This window comes from Crocodylus siamensis, chromosome 1 (genome assembly GCF_052110815.1).
Source record: "Crocodylus siamensis isolate JL-2025a chromosome 1, ASM5211081v1, whole genome shotgun sequence".
NCBI classification, from domain to species: domain Eukaryota; kingdom Metazoa; phylum Chordata; order Crocodylia; family Crocodylidae; genus Crocodylus; species Crocodylus siamensis.
In genome coordinates this window covers 363,968,494-363,983,397 of record NC_143395.1, presented here as the reverse complement: position 1 = coordinate 363,983,397, position 14,904 = coordinate 363,968,494, and positions in this window count along the sequence as shown.

The following is a 14,904-nucleotide window of genomic DNA, read 5'->3' as shown; positions in this document are numbered from 1 at the left end:
TGCTTTATGCTGTGCAGATCACAGTAGCATCTGATTAGAAAAATGTGCATCTTCTGCAATCCTATTTTAGAATAATGCTCGTACTAAACAACTACTCCAATTAGAATTGTGGCATGGCCTTTTGTGAGTACCAACAGATGTCACTGGCTTCATGGCAGGCACCAAGGTATATCATACAATAATCCACTGCCCAGCTCAACCAATCCAAGTCTAAGGAAAATCCAAGGAGCAGAGACCAAAAAGCAAGAATAACTAAAAATATAGATAGAAGCCCCACATGTTCTGATGAGCCTTTTATTTAATTTTATTCCTGGGGATTCATTTTTTAAAACAGTATTTTATCAGGAAACCTCTGTTATAGGTTGTAAAAACAGTCCAAAGTCCAGCAGTGGATAGTCACCCATGTAAGCCTTACACTAGCATTGTTTCCCTCACTGAGACAGTTTGCAATAAGAGACTGATTGTATGCACTCTTTATTTTTGTTTATTTGCAAGAGGAAGCAGGATTTCCCCTTGCTGTAATAGTTGGTATCTGTGTCAACAAGCAGTACCCTGCGTGTACTGTTTGACAAGCCTAATGCAGCTGCAGATGCCTTAAGGCAGCTGTCTGACTGAGTAGTTCATTCATTTGCTCTCTCCTTCTAGAGCTTATCAATGCCAATAATGGGGCAAATGAAGCGCGTTCATCCAGGATAGGGATTTTGCTTGTGTGTTGTATGGTGTGTATTGCATCATACTGCAGGAAGAGCCAATGAACTCAGGCTTTTTCAGAGCTGTGATTCTCCAGTCTAAACCCTCCCTGAGAAGGTCATATCCAGATATACAAATCTATGGTCTTTCAACCCAGGCACCCCATCCCATCAGCTGGTAAATCAAAAGATGAAAGGACCATGTGGGCCCAGAAGCCGATTGGGCTCACATGATTAAGGCACATCAGTTTCAGTAGCACCCAAGGGAGCAATGAGGCTAGAATCACCTGCATCTATATTTGACTTCCAAGCCCAAAGAGCCATTTATGGCTAGGGACACTGGACAGCCTTAGGTACAAAGCCAGAACAAGGCTTAAATTTATGCCTCCAGAACCAGACTCTGGAGCACAGCCTTGTTTCATGGTAGCTAGGGTCAGGAGGGACCTGATCAGATCATCTAGCCTGACCCCCTGCCACAGGCAGGAATGAATGCTGGGTTCAAAAGACCCCAGACAGGTGATCATCCAACCTCCTCTTGAATTTGCCCAAGGTAGGGGCGAGGACCACTTCCTTGTGAAGCTGGTTCCAGATTCTGGCTACCCTAACTGTAAAATATTGCCTTCTGATCTCTAACCTAAACCTATTCTCCATCAGCTTATTACCATTGTTCCTTGTCACCCCAGGTGGTGCTGGGGAGAAAAGGGCTCTTCCTATTTGCTGATGATCTCCCCTGATGAGTTTGTAGGCAGCCACCAGGTCCCCCCTCAGCCTCCTCTTGCCATGGCTAAATAGGCTTAGATCCCTCAGTCTCTTCTCATAGGGCCTGTCCTGCTGCCCTCTCACCAAGCGGGTGGCCCTCCTCTGAACCCTCTCCAGGCTGGCCACATCCTTTTTAAAGTGCAGTGTCCAGTACTGGACATAGTACTCCAATTGCAGCCTTACCAATGTTGCATAGAGGGGGAATATAACCTCTCTGGACTGGCTTGAGATGCATCTTTGGATGCTTGACAAGGTATGGCTGGCCTTGCTGGCTGTGGTCTGGCATTGGCGGATCATGTTCATCTTGGAGTCAATAATGACTCCAAGATCCCTTTCCACCTCTGTGCTTTCAAGAGGGAAACTCCCCAGCCTGTATGTATGCTGTGGATTCCTTTTCCCAAGGTGCGGCACTCTGCATTTGTCTATGTTGAACCCCATCCTATTCTCATCTGCCCACTTCTGTAGTCTGTCTAAATCTAGTTCCAGCCTCTCTCTCCCTTCAAGTGTGTCCACCTCACCCCACATCTTAGGGTCATCAGCAAACTTGTACAGCGTGCTTTCAACCCCCTTGTCCAAGTTGCTGATGAAGATGTTAAACAGTGCGGGCCCGAGGACTGAGTTTTGGGGTACCCCACTGCTCACATCTCACCAGGTTGAGCACAACCCATCCACCACTACTCTCTGGGTACGCCCCATCAGCCAATTTTTTACCCATCCAACTGTGCAGGCATCAATGCCACAGTCGCCTAATTTATTGATGAGAATGGAGTGAGAGACAGTGTCAAAGGCCTTTTTAAAGTCTAGAAAGACTGCGTCCATAGTGACACCATCAGCCAAGGATTTAGTTACTTGGTCATAAAAAGCAATCAGGTTGGTCAGGCAGGACCTGCCTTTGATGAACCCATGCTGATTGCCCCTGAGCATGGTCTCCCCTGCTGGCCCCCTACAGATGTGCTCCTTGATGATTCTCTCCAAGATCTTCCCGAGCACTGAGGTGAGGCTTACAGGCCTATAGTTACTTGGGCCTTCCTTCCTCCCTTTCTTGAAAATTGGGACCACATTAGCTAGTTTCCAATCCTTTGCCGCCTGGCCAGATGACCATTAATGCTCATACAGCCGGGCCAAGTGCTCCGCGATGACCCCTGCCAGCTCCCTCAACACGCTGTTAACAGTAGCAGTGTTCAGGATACCCTTGATCAGGTCCATTCGTGGTTACAGTGATGTGGTATTTTAGCCACTAGGTCAGCCATCCCTTATTCTAAGGAGATGAATATAGTAAATACTTTCAATTTCCCTTGTACACTAGATTTTCCCCAGTTCCTATTTTGTTGGGAGTAGTAGTATAATGAAAGATTTCCTGAAAAGTATTAATCAGGAGTGTGGCAGGGCACTGCCACTCTAAGGGCTGAGCTAAGCAGCCAGCAGGAGTTTGATTGCGGCAGCCATTTTAGATCCTGGGCTGCCTATATAAACAGAGCAGTTCGCTGCTGGCAGGATAGGCAGTAACATTGCCTGGCTGCTAGGCCAACTACAGAATCCTAGAGGTAAGGGCAGGAGCTGTAGAAGATGGTTTGGAGGCTCCTCATCCTGGGCATGACCTAAAACTGCACCCTGCCGGGAGTGGGTGGCCTGGTGGAGCTCTCAGTGGTGTGGGAGCCCCCAGGAAATGCCAGGCCAGTTACCACCCTGGTGAAAGGTGAGTAGGGCTGCCTTAACCCCAGTCCTCACCTGCGGGTGGGCTATTTGTACCATTAGAGCAGGGAAAGCCAGGTAAGCTTCAGGAAGTGCCTGAGCTGGGAATGGGGGACCCCGATCCCTAAGTGTAGGCAAGAAGCGTAAGCCCAACTGAGGTACTTGACTGGTCAATGCTGGTGCCAGGACTGGAAGGGTCAAAAGGACCAGGAGACCACCATGAGGGATGCCTATGATAAGCAAAGAAGCTTGGGGTCCCAACTGGCCTGAGACAGGGCCAGGGCTTATAGGTGAGCCGAAATTCCCATGAGTGGGGCCACAGCTAATGGGCAAAGGGGACGGTTGAGCCAACTGCCTGAGATGCCATCTGCAAGGCTTGGGCCACGGTGTAGGGGTGAAACGGAACCGCGGATAACCTCTCCAATATCAGGGTGCAAAAATGGGCAGCCTCCCACCTTAATTAACAACATAATTAATTACAACAGGGCGTGACAGGTGAGTCAAGTAGATGACGTGCCCAGAGGCAGGTGGGAAACTAGCTCTGTGGCTAGTCGGGGACCCCCACTTTGCCACAGGTGAATATGGGAAAAGAAGTGGCATCCAAGATATCTGACACTTGAAATGAAGACGTTCTAGTCAAAATGAGACTTCTTAAGTCAATGACATGGCCATCCCTAAAACTGCCAACTTTCTCAGGTGGCACCACTTCTGAGCATTCTTTGGGAATTGGTCAGAGCTTGAGAGTCTTCCAACGACTTCCCACCTCCAGGTCAGGTTTCTTTTCTGAAACACAGAGTCAGTCTCTCAGCCTTGCAGCCAGCTTCCTGGCTCTGGTCTCTTGTTTTCTCAAATGGCTTTCTTTCTCACCCCTCTGAGCCTTCCTCCTCCAGTCAGGCTCAAATTTCCAAAGCAATGATCAGTTTATTGGTTACCAGACCACCTAGACAATTAGTTCTTCAGGATGGTAGCCTATTCATTGACCTAGCATGCTTCCACATGAACAGAGAACCATCAAGCTTTAAAAACCCACTCTTCTAGCCATAGGTCACCACTCCCTCAAATGTCAGACCAACGTGGCCTGAAGACAGCAGAAAAGGCTTGTAGCTTGATACTTGCAGGGAGTTCATATTATTTATAAGAACTCATAAACTGTAAAGGGATTCCCCAATCACATTTTGGGGGAAATTCTGTGCAAGAATCAGGGACTTTAGCTCTAACATTTGCTACTTTAGAGGACTAAATCCTCCATACTTCAAATTGTAACCAAATTTTCTTAATATTATAGGCCAGATTCTATTTAGCTTTCTGCGGTGTAAATATTCATAATATTGTCTGGATTGTTATATTGTCTGCAAGTTCTAAATTACAGTGTAACATGCAGTATTTTATTGTTCAATGTTTAAACATTAAAATACACAACTTTAGATACAACATTAGCTGCTTTCTAATAGTGATGTTTTGCATAAAAGCTGCAATTTTTTTTTCATAGACATTAGGGCTGGAAGGGACCTCAGGAGATCATCGAGTCCAGCCCCCTGCCCAAAGGGCAGGAAGTCAGCTGGGGTCATAGGATCCCAGCAACATAAGCATCCAATTTACTCTTGAAGGTGTTCAATGTAGGTGCTTGAACCACCTCCGCTGGCAGACTGTTCCAGACCTTGGGGGCTCGGACAGTAAAGAAATTCTTCCTTATGTCCAGCCTGAAACGGTCTTGCAGGAGTTTGTGACCGTTCGACCTCGTCATCCCTTGGGGCGCTCTGGTGAACAGATGTTCCCCCAGATCCTGGTGGTCACCCCTGATAAACTTATAGGTGGCCATCAGATCACCTCTGAGCCTGTGCTTTTCCAGGCTAAAGAGTCCCATGGCTCTCAGCCTGTCATCGTAAGATCTGTTTTCCTGACCTCTGATCATGCGCGTGGCTCTCCTCTGGACTCTCTCAAGCTTCTCCACATCCTCTTTGAATTGTGGAGCCCAAAACTGGACGCAGTACTCCAGCTGCGGCCTCACCAAGGCCGAGTACAAGGGGAGAATGACGTCCCGGGATTTGCTCGAGAAGCATCTATGGATGCACGCCAGCATTTTGGTCGCTTTACTAGCTGCAGCATCGCATTGCAGGCTCATGTTCATCTTGTGGTCAACGATAACCCCAAGTCTCTTTCTTCTGTAGTGCTATCCAACGTAGCACTGCCGAGCCTATAAGGGTGCTGCAGGTTTTTCCTCCCAAGGTGGAGAACCTTGCATTTATCGGTGTTAAACACCATGAGGTTCTCGTCTGCCCATTTGCTGAGCTTGTCCAGGTCAGCCTGGATCACCCGCCTATCTTCTGGCGTGGATGCTTTGCCCCAAAGTTTGGTGTCATCGGCGAACTTGGCCAGTCCACTCCTGACTCCAATGTCCACATCGTTAATGAAGATGTTGAACAGTATGGGTCCCAGGACAGAGCCTTGAGGGACCCCACTGGTCACAGGGCACCACGATGAGTGACTGCCATCAATCACAACCCTCTGGGTCCGACCACAAAGCCAATTTCCCAGTCAGCGGATCATGGTGGACCCAAGGCCACAACTGGGCAGTTTGGCCAAGAGGTGATCATGGGATACCAGATCAAAGCTTTTTTGAAGTCAAGATATATGACATCAATCTCTTCTCCCTTGTCCAGGTGATAGGTCACCTGGTCATAGAAGGAAATGAGATGGGTCAAACAAGACCTACCCGCAACAAACCTGTGCTGGCTGTCCCTTAGGATGTTAGCCTGGGCCAGTCCCTCAAGGATGGCCTCCTTAATAAACTTTTCTAAGATCTTCCCCAGGATAGAAGTCAGGCTAATGGGCCTGTAGTTAGCCGGATCCACCCTCCTTCCTTTCTTGAAGATCGGCACCACATTGGCCTTCTTCCAGTCTTCGGGCACTACACCAGAGCGCCAGGAGTTTTCATGGATCCGTGCCAGGGGCTGGGCTATGATGCTCGCCAGCTCCTTGAGTACCCTGGGGTGCAGATTGTCAGGGCCGGCTGACTTGAAGGTATCCAGCTTCTCAAGATGTTCCTTCACGAGGTCAGCATTGATGGAGGGTAGGGGATCCCCATCACCCAGATTTCCCTGTCCCATAGCAGGCATGGGCATCCCGTGTGACTGATGAAAGACTGACGCAAAGTACCTATTTAATAGGTTGGCTTTTTCCTGGGCGTCAGTTGTCAGTTGCCCCATCTGGTTTAGCAGGGGTCCAACATTGCCCTTGCTTTTCCTCCGGCTCCCCACATATCTGAAAAAGGACTTTTTGTTGTCCTTGATGCCTGAAGCTAGTTGGAGTTCAGTTGCAGCCTTGGCTTTCCTGGTTTGGTCCCTGCAGGACCGGACCAGCGCGGAGTAATCCTCCTTGGAGGTGAATCCCGTCCTCCATCCTTTGTAGGCTTTCCTTTTTAGCCACAGTAGGTCCGCTAGGTCTCTCGAGAGCCAGGGGGGCTGCTGTGCCTTCTTGCTGCCTTTTATCCGTGTTGGAATAGATTTAGCTTGTGCACTGAGGATCGCTTCCTTGAGAAGCAACCACTCTTCTTGATTTCCCATCTCCCTGGGGTCATGGCCCCTGAAGGCCTGACCGACTAGCCTCTTGAGCTTATCAAAGTCGGCTTTTCTGAAGTCAAGGACTTCTGTGTTGCTGACTGACTTGCCAGCTTTACGGCGGATGGTGAAGGTGATCAGCTCGTGGTCGCTGTCACCCAACTTCCCATCAATCACTAGGTCGCCGATTAGGTCGTCCCCCGTAGCCAGTACCAGGTCGAGCAGCGCTTTGCCTCTCGTTGGCCCATAGACTTCTTGAGTCAGGTAGAGGTCATCCACGCACGAGAGAAAGCTTTGTGCCCGCTCAGATTTAGCTGAGTGATCTTCCCAGGAGATGTCCGGGTAATTGAAGTCACCCATGACAACCAAGGTCCTGGAGCAAGCGGCCTCAGTCAGTTCCCAGGCAAACTCCTGGTCAAGCTCGGGACTTTGACTGGGAAGTCTGTAGTAGACTCCCACCATTGTGTCCCCTGTGCCGAATTCCCCACGAATTTTTACCCATGGGGTCTCTAGCTGTCCATGCCGGTCACCAACATCAGCCCACAGGGACATGTAGCTTTCCTTCACATAGAGAGCTACACCCCCGCCCCTTTTGTCAACACGATCCCTCCTGTACAGGATATAGCCCTCTATACCCATGGTCCAGTCATGGGTGGAGTCCCACCAGGTCTCTGTTATCCCAATGACATCATATTTCTTTGCACTGAGCAGGAGGACGAGCTCGTCCTGCTTGTTGCCCAGGCTCCTGGCATTAGTCTACAGGCAGGCAGGTGTGCCCTTGGGGGCTCTTGCCTTGCCCATAGATTGTGCCAGGGCTGGGGCAGGGGTGGGCTCCCTTAAGTGCCCCCTTAAGTGCCTTGGGTCCGCTGGCTTTGCAAGGGCTGTTCAGCGGGCCAGCAGGGGCAGTAGTCCCCCCATCCCCCAGCGGGCTTAGTTTAAAGCCCGGTGGAGCAGGTCAGCCAGCCTGGCTGAGAAGAGCCTCCTCCCCAGGGGAGAGAGGTGGAGGCCATCTCTTCCCAGCAGCTCGCTGCCTCTCTCTCCAAAGAGCGGGCTGTGGTCATGGAAGCCAAAGCCTTCCCGATAACACCAGCGCCGCAGTCTTTGGTTCACCGCGTGGATCCTCCTCTCCCTCCTCAGCCCATAGCCCGAGACTGGGAGGATCGACAAAAACACCACCTGAGCTCCCAGACCCCTAAGCCTCACTCCCAACTCCCAACTACTATCAAAAGTAGGTTTGGTATTTTCACTATTATTTGTTATGAGACATTTATGCTGAAAGCAAAGCAAAAGTCGTATCAGTTTGACGGTAGGTGAAAGAATTTCTTCTCTCAGTTCATGCAACCATAGAAAATGAGGGTTGGAAGGGACCTCAGGAGATCATCTAGTCCAGCCTCCTGCTCAAAGCAGGACCATCCCCAACTAAATCATCCCAGTCAATGTGTTGTCTAGCCAGGTCTTAAAAACCTCCAAAGATGGAGAGTCCACAGCCTCTCTGAGTAACCTGTTCCAGTGTTTTACTACCCCGACCTGGACACATTCACAAGGTGGACAGACCAAAACCTGATGACCTTCAATGTAGAGAAGTGCAGGGTTCTCCACCTTGGGAGGAAGAACCAGCAGCAAGCTTATAAGCTTGGCAGCGCTGCACTCACTAGCACCATGACCGAAAAAGACTTGGGGGGGTACTTGACTAACCACAAGATGAATATGAGCCACCAATGTGATGACATAGCTGGCAAAGCAAACCACACTCCGGTATGCATCCATTGATGCATCTTGAGCAAAACCAGGGACATCATCCTTCCACTTTACTTGGCCTTAGTGAGACCACAGCTGGAGGACTGTGTCCAGTTTTGGGTCCCACACTTTAGGATGGATGTGCATAAGCTTGAGAGAGTCCAAAGGAGAGCCACCCATATGATCAAAGGCCAAGAAGGCAGGCCACATGAGGAGAGGCTGAGGGACTTAGGACTAGACATCCTGGAGAAGAGAAGGCTCAGGGGGAACTTGGTGGCAGCCTATAAGTATATAAGGGCAATGCATCAGGACCTGGGAGAACAGTTGTTCACCAGGTCACCAAGGGATCACAAGATATAACAGCCACAAACTCCTGGAAGGCTGATTTTTTTTTAGACTGGACACAAGAAAAAACTTCTGTACAGTCCATGTGCCCATGGTCTGGAACAGACTCACCCCAAAGGTGGTGCAAGCACCTATCCTGGACTCATTCAAAAGATGTCCGGATGTTTATCTTGCTGGGATTATTTGACCCCAGCAGACTTCCTGCCTATGGCAAGGGGGCTGAATCTGATGATCTCACAAGGTCCCTTCTAGCCCCTAATGTCTATGAAATCTAGGAAGTCTATGAAAACCCTCCTGGTGAGAACATTCTTCCTAATATCTAACCTAAACTTCCCTTGCTGCAACTTGAGGTCAGTGCTCTTTGTTCTGTCATCTGCCACCACTGAGAACAGTCTGGATCCACCCTCTTTCAAACCCCCTTCAGGTTGCTGAAGGCTGCTATTCAATTCCCTCTCAGTCTTCTCTTCTCTAGACTAATAAGCCCATTTCCCGCAGCCTGTCCTTGTAAGTCATGTCCGCCAGCCCCCTCACCATTTTTGTTGCCCTCCACTGGACTCTTTCCAATTTGTCCACATCCTTTCTGTAGTTAGGGGCCCAAAACTGAGCACAGTACTTCAGATGTGGCCTCACCAGTGCTGAATAGAGTGAAATTATCACTTCCCTTGACCTGCTAGAAGCACTCTTACCAATGCAGCCCAGAATGCCATTAGCCTTCTTGGCAATAAGGGCATACTGCTGGCTCATATTCAACTTACTGCCCACTGTAATCCTCCAGGTCCTTTTCTGCAGAGCTGCTGCATAGCCAATCAGCCCTGAGCCTGTACCGGTGCATGGAATTGTTCCATCCTAAGTTCAGGACTTTGCACTTGTCATTGAACTGCATGAGATTTCTTTTGGCCCAATCCTTCAATTTTACAGTTGCTCCATATGAGAGCAGACCAGCTATATATTGCTTCTTCCTATGGTCCTACTATGTCACTTTGGTAATCTGTCTTCTGCACTGCATACAGAATATGCTACTGATCTCAAACTGATGTAAAGCCAGGGTGGCTCCACTGAAATGGTGTAAATGAAATCCAGTCCAGCCCCAGAAATACTCCTTTGTCCAATGCTCTTTTATGATGTCCATGAACTCCTTTGTTATTTAGAACAGACAAAAATAGTGGTGGGTTAAGGGTACTTGATCCTTTCTTCCCTCTTCCAAGAGTATTTTAGGAAGTCTGACATGGTTCATCATTTTACTCCTAATCACTATAATCTACTACAATCTTGGCAGTGGAAAGCTAAATAGACCAGGAAAAGATTACTACTCACAAGTAAGCTGTAGAAATAAAATATCATTAAACAAAAAGGCTTGGAGATAATTTAGTGCTGACCTTCATCAGCTGAAATGTTTTTTATTTTTTAAGTGAATCCATGAACTATAATTATTGTTGATCTCAGTGATGCCAATCAGAGGCAGCTTTTTGTGCTGTACAACAGCAAGGCCACAAATGGAAGCAGTGTGTCTTATGCATGAAGCTATCTTTGTAACAGACATCCGTTGTATCCTAGTTGCTATTTTAAAAATGTGCTTCATGCTTTGCACTTTTCTATACTAATACTACTATTTATGGTACATTCACATCTGCCACAACAATGTAGTTTTTGAAAGTGTCTTACCTGACTTTTAACAGATGGATGTTAATGGGATATTTATTTACAGAATAAAATTAAATTGAAGCTGAATCTTAATGTGCAATTTACATAATCAGCTTTGTTCTAAGCTGATGAGCTGCCTTCCCCAGCACTTGGGACCCTTCAGTCACAGCTGCATCAAAGAATCAGCTACTGAGAATGGAGATTAAACAATTTCCTAAAGCTAGAAGTCTTGATGAGAATCCATTATTCCATATTAGAATCCCATAATTTCTCCAGACTCTGCCATAGGATCAAAGATGTATGTTAGAGCTTTGGCATAGCCCAGGATCAAAAGAAAGAAATGTTCAATTTGCTTTAGAAAACATTTATCATTTTCTAAAAATAGAAACTTCTGAGAACATACAATACAAGACCCTCCCCTTTCCCCCCCAAAAAAAAACTACCCTGCCACAACTACTGTCCAAAGGCATAGAAACTGGACAAAGTTAACATGAACATATTTACAATTGTTTGGACTGTCCAACTTCTAAACACTAAGCACTGCATGCTGTGTGTGTTGCACCAACACAAACCTACAGGCCCCTCAAGCCACACAACCTAAGGACGGTCCCATGTTGTGGGCTCCCCTCCGGTATACCACACTGCATGGACCCCCAGCTTCAACTCTCCTCCCACCTCCCCGCCCCACTACATTGTGCTACAAGGACATCCTGAGCTTCAAGCTCCCCCGTACAATGCAGGCTGCACCACTCCCTGGGGCAGGGGCAAGAAACAGAAGCCGGAGGAGGGAGGGAAGTCCTGAAGATCCTCCTTCCTGCTGTGGCCTGAGCAATAGGGAAGCAACAGCCAGGCGAGAGGCCAGGGGCCACAAATTAACCAACTGGCCAGCAGTTGGACAGTGCTCAGCTTAGTTATGGTATTTCTCCATATACAAACATGAGGCCTGGTCCAAATCATGTTGAAGTCAGTGGGGATTTGGTCATCAACTCCGACTGGAGCAGGATCAGTCCAATAGATGTGAAATGATTAAAAGCCATTCCCTTGTCAAATCTATAATCCCCATGGGCTTCTGTAAACACCTCACCTCCCATTCTGATTTCCTGTAGACTGATTTAAATTGGTACTAATTTCAGCAAGATCATAGACTCTAGCTCAGAAGCTTCTGTCTGGTGTCTGGGGCTGTTCCTGGTATATTATCAACTAGAATGGGAAGGATGGCCTAGCTGTTACCAGGTAGGAGACTTGTTTAGGTTTAAGAAATGCATCTGTTTCCTGGCTCAGGCCTTTTCTTGTGTGACCTTGTGCAAATCATGTTAACTCACTTTGGTGGAGTTCCCCATCTATAAAATGATGCTACATCATGCTGTTCCCAACATTACACTGCTGTTAGTGAGGATGAGTGCACTAAAGTGGTGTCCTTAGCCCAACACGACTATAACCAATACCCCTAAAGTGGTGAGGCATGTAGCATGACAATAAGGGAACTGTAAGTTCAAAACTCAGTGAACTGCTTCCCTGTATAAAACTATAGAAATATTTAATAGTTAAGAACTATTAACCTACCTTCTTGACATCTCTTTGCAGGTTGAAAATGTGCATGAGAATTATATCATGAGCACTGTGGTATTGGGAAGTCTACTGTAGAACTTGGATGTCAGACAAAGGAAGTTTGCTAATTACGGCCCTGATTTAGCAAGGTATCTAATCACATATATTGTCTTAAGCACATGAGTCGTTGCCCTGAAATCAATAGGAGTACTCATGTACATATAATTATGCACTAGGTTAAGTACCTTGAAGAATCAGGGCCTGTCTTAAGAGCACTGAACCAGGGAGTTCAGATTCTAGAACACCCTATAATTAAGAGAGGATAGATTTTCTAAACTAAAAGCAGAATTTGGTTCACAGAATTCATTAGGTTCCCATTGAAATCAATGGCAAAAATTCACTTTGATATAATTGAGAGCAGACAGTGGCCAGTATTCAGAAAAGAAGGCCTAAAAGCCATGACCATACTGATAACTGCTATTTATGTGGGTAGGGTGTGGCTTAAAAGGAAAGGGGTCAGCAGGTGTGTTTTCAGAAAATGCAGTGAGAAGATGATCTGAGTGACATAAAAATAAAGAAATCATTTCAAACCATACACCACACCAAGAAAGCGGAAGTCAGAACTCAAACTTACCCCTGCTTTAGGCACTAATCTAATTTACAAGAAGCCAAGAGGCTGATGTGAACCTGCCATCAACTGGCTTTCAGAAGTATTATTTCAGATGACCAGTACAAAAACAAGATGCTAATCAGCTACAGCAGGAACAGCCAGAGAGAGATTCAATGAACAGAGGAGTTCAGTTGCTCAGTATTCCTGAGTAGTAACATTTAGCCTTATCCACTCCTGTGGTACTTTCATAGTTAGTCAGTGAAACCTCACAGCTAATGATACTTATGGACATGAATATGGCTAGTTAACACATGATTTTTTTTTCCCCATGACCAAGCAGCAGTCCTGCCAATTCCACCAGGGTTGTCTTTGCCCAGCCTTGCACTTTGAGAATTAAGCTATTACAAACTTTTGTATAATCTTAAGCAAAAAAAAAAAAAAGGAGGGGGGGAGGGAATCAAGTCCTGAACAATAATTAAAATGTGGGGGGTGGGGAAATCAAGCCCTGAACAATCATTTGAAAAGGGGGGAAAAAATCAAGCTCTGAACAATAATTTCTCAGGACAAGCACTAGTTTCTAAAACAAAGAAGCTGTATATTCTCTCCTTCCTACATAAGATGCTGATAATTTCCACCTTTCAGCAGCCAAAAAAGGAAAAGATTAAAGGACTAACCAAGGTTCCTAGCACCTTTCAGTGCATCAAATTCTGCCAAAGAACTACGATTTTCTCCTCCAGGTAGGGCTCTGTATTCACAGCAGATGATGACAGTCTGATTTCACTCGGTCTCATCTGCAAAATGATACATTGTTCATCCCAGATGAACCAAGCCAGCACCTCAGGTGAAGCTGTCCACCCCAATGGATAAACAAATCTACTGATTAAGACTTGGGCTGCGTACAGATGTAAAAAAAACGAAAAACAAAAAACATGCTTTACTTTAAACTTGGCATCCTCCCGTGCTGAGCCCAGCGCATTCCCAGGAGAGGCATCACATTAGTTGGACCCAGCTCCCCAACTTCTGTATAGATCAAGTGCTTTAGTGGGGCTTTTTGGTGCCTTTATCTAATTGCTGATTCAGCCAAAAAGCCCCACTGAAATGCCTAATCTATACAGGTGCTACAGCGCCAGGTCTAACTCACGCGCTACTTCTTCCCGTAAACCATGTTTGTTTGGGTTTTGTTTTTAAATGTCTGTAAGCATCCTTAATGCATAAGTTAACAAAGTGGCTTGTCCTCTGCCACCCCCTGTTGAAATTTCACTGCAACTCAGAATCAGGCTCTCCCTCAAGCCTTTTTACGTAGCTTTTCGTCTTGTCTTTGATAGATTTCTGGTGTGCATTCATTCTGGTGCACAGTTGTTGTTTGTTTTCTCCAACATATTTTCCCTCAGGGCATTTGGTGCATTGGATGAGATATATAACATTTCTGGAGGTCCAGATACAAGATCCAGGAATGGTGATGGTTCTGTTGTGGGATATAGTTATAGTGAGGGGGCAGGTTTTGCATTTCTTGTCCTGGCACGCTCTGGATCCATTTGTCAGTGTGGTTTGGGTCATAGGGAGTTTGCTTCTGGTGATGAGTTTAGAGAGGTTCGGTGCTGGTTGGAAGGCTAGGATAGGTGGTTCTGGAAAGATCTCTTTAAGAATTGGGTTTTCTTCTAGTATGGGTTGCAATTATTGGGGATTTTCCATGTAGGTCCCGGGGTAGGGTGATATGTCATGTTATGGAACATGACAACATACCTTTTCCTGGAACCTACATGGACAATGCTCTTGTTAATGCTTTTTTACTACTTCTGATAAGCTTTTTTACTACTTCTGATAAACAAGTGGTTTCTGTGTTCAATGTCAGAAGAAATGGACTTTTCCTGTGATATTCTCCCCACAATGTCTCATGTTATGACATAGCACCCTTCCCTGGAACCTAGGAAGACTAGCTGCAAAGGTAAGGGGGAGGAGACAGGTACAGGAGGTGGAGAAGTGGTACTGTGTGGGATGGGTGGCACAAGGGCAGACACAGGGGGCAAGTGGCATGGAGAGGGAACAAGGGACGTGGGGCAAGCTGCCTACTCCCAGCTGCTGCTTCCCCTGCCACTCTCTCCCTGTAGCACTGGTGTGAGGGATGAATTTAATAGGATCCTCCAATAATTAGATTCTAGACATGGAAAAAAAAGTTACAATTTCCCATGTCTACAGTCTAATAATGGGGGCCATCTTAGATTTGGGTTAATCTTAGATTTGAGTACATTGCATATATTTGTGGGTCCTCTAATTTTTTATGATACTGTTACTGTTATGATTTACATAAACCTTTTTGAGGAAGTGT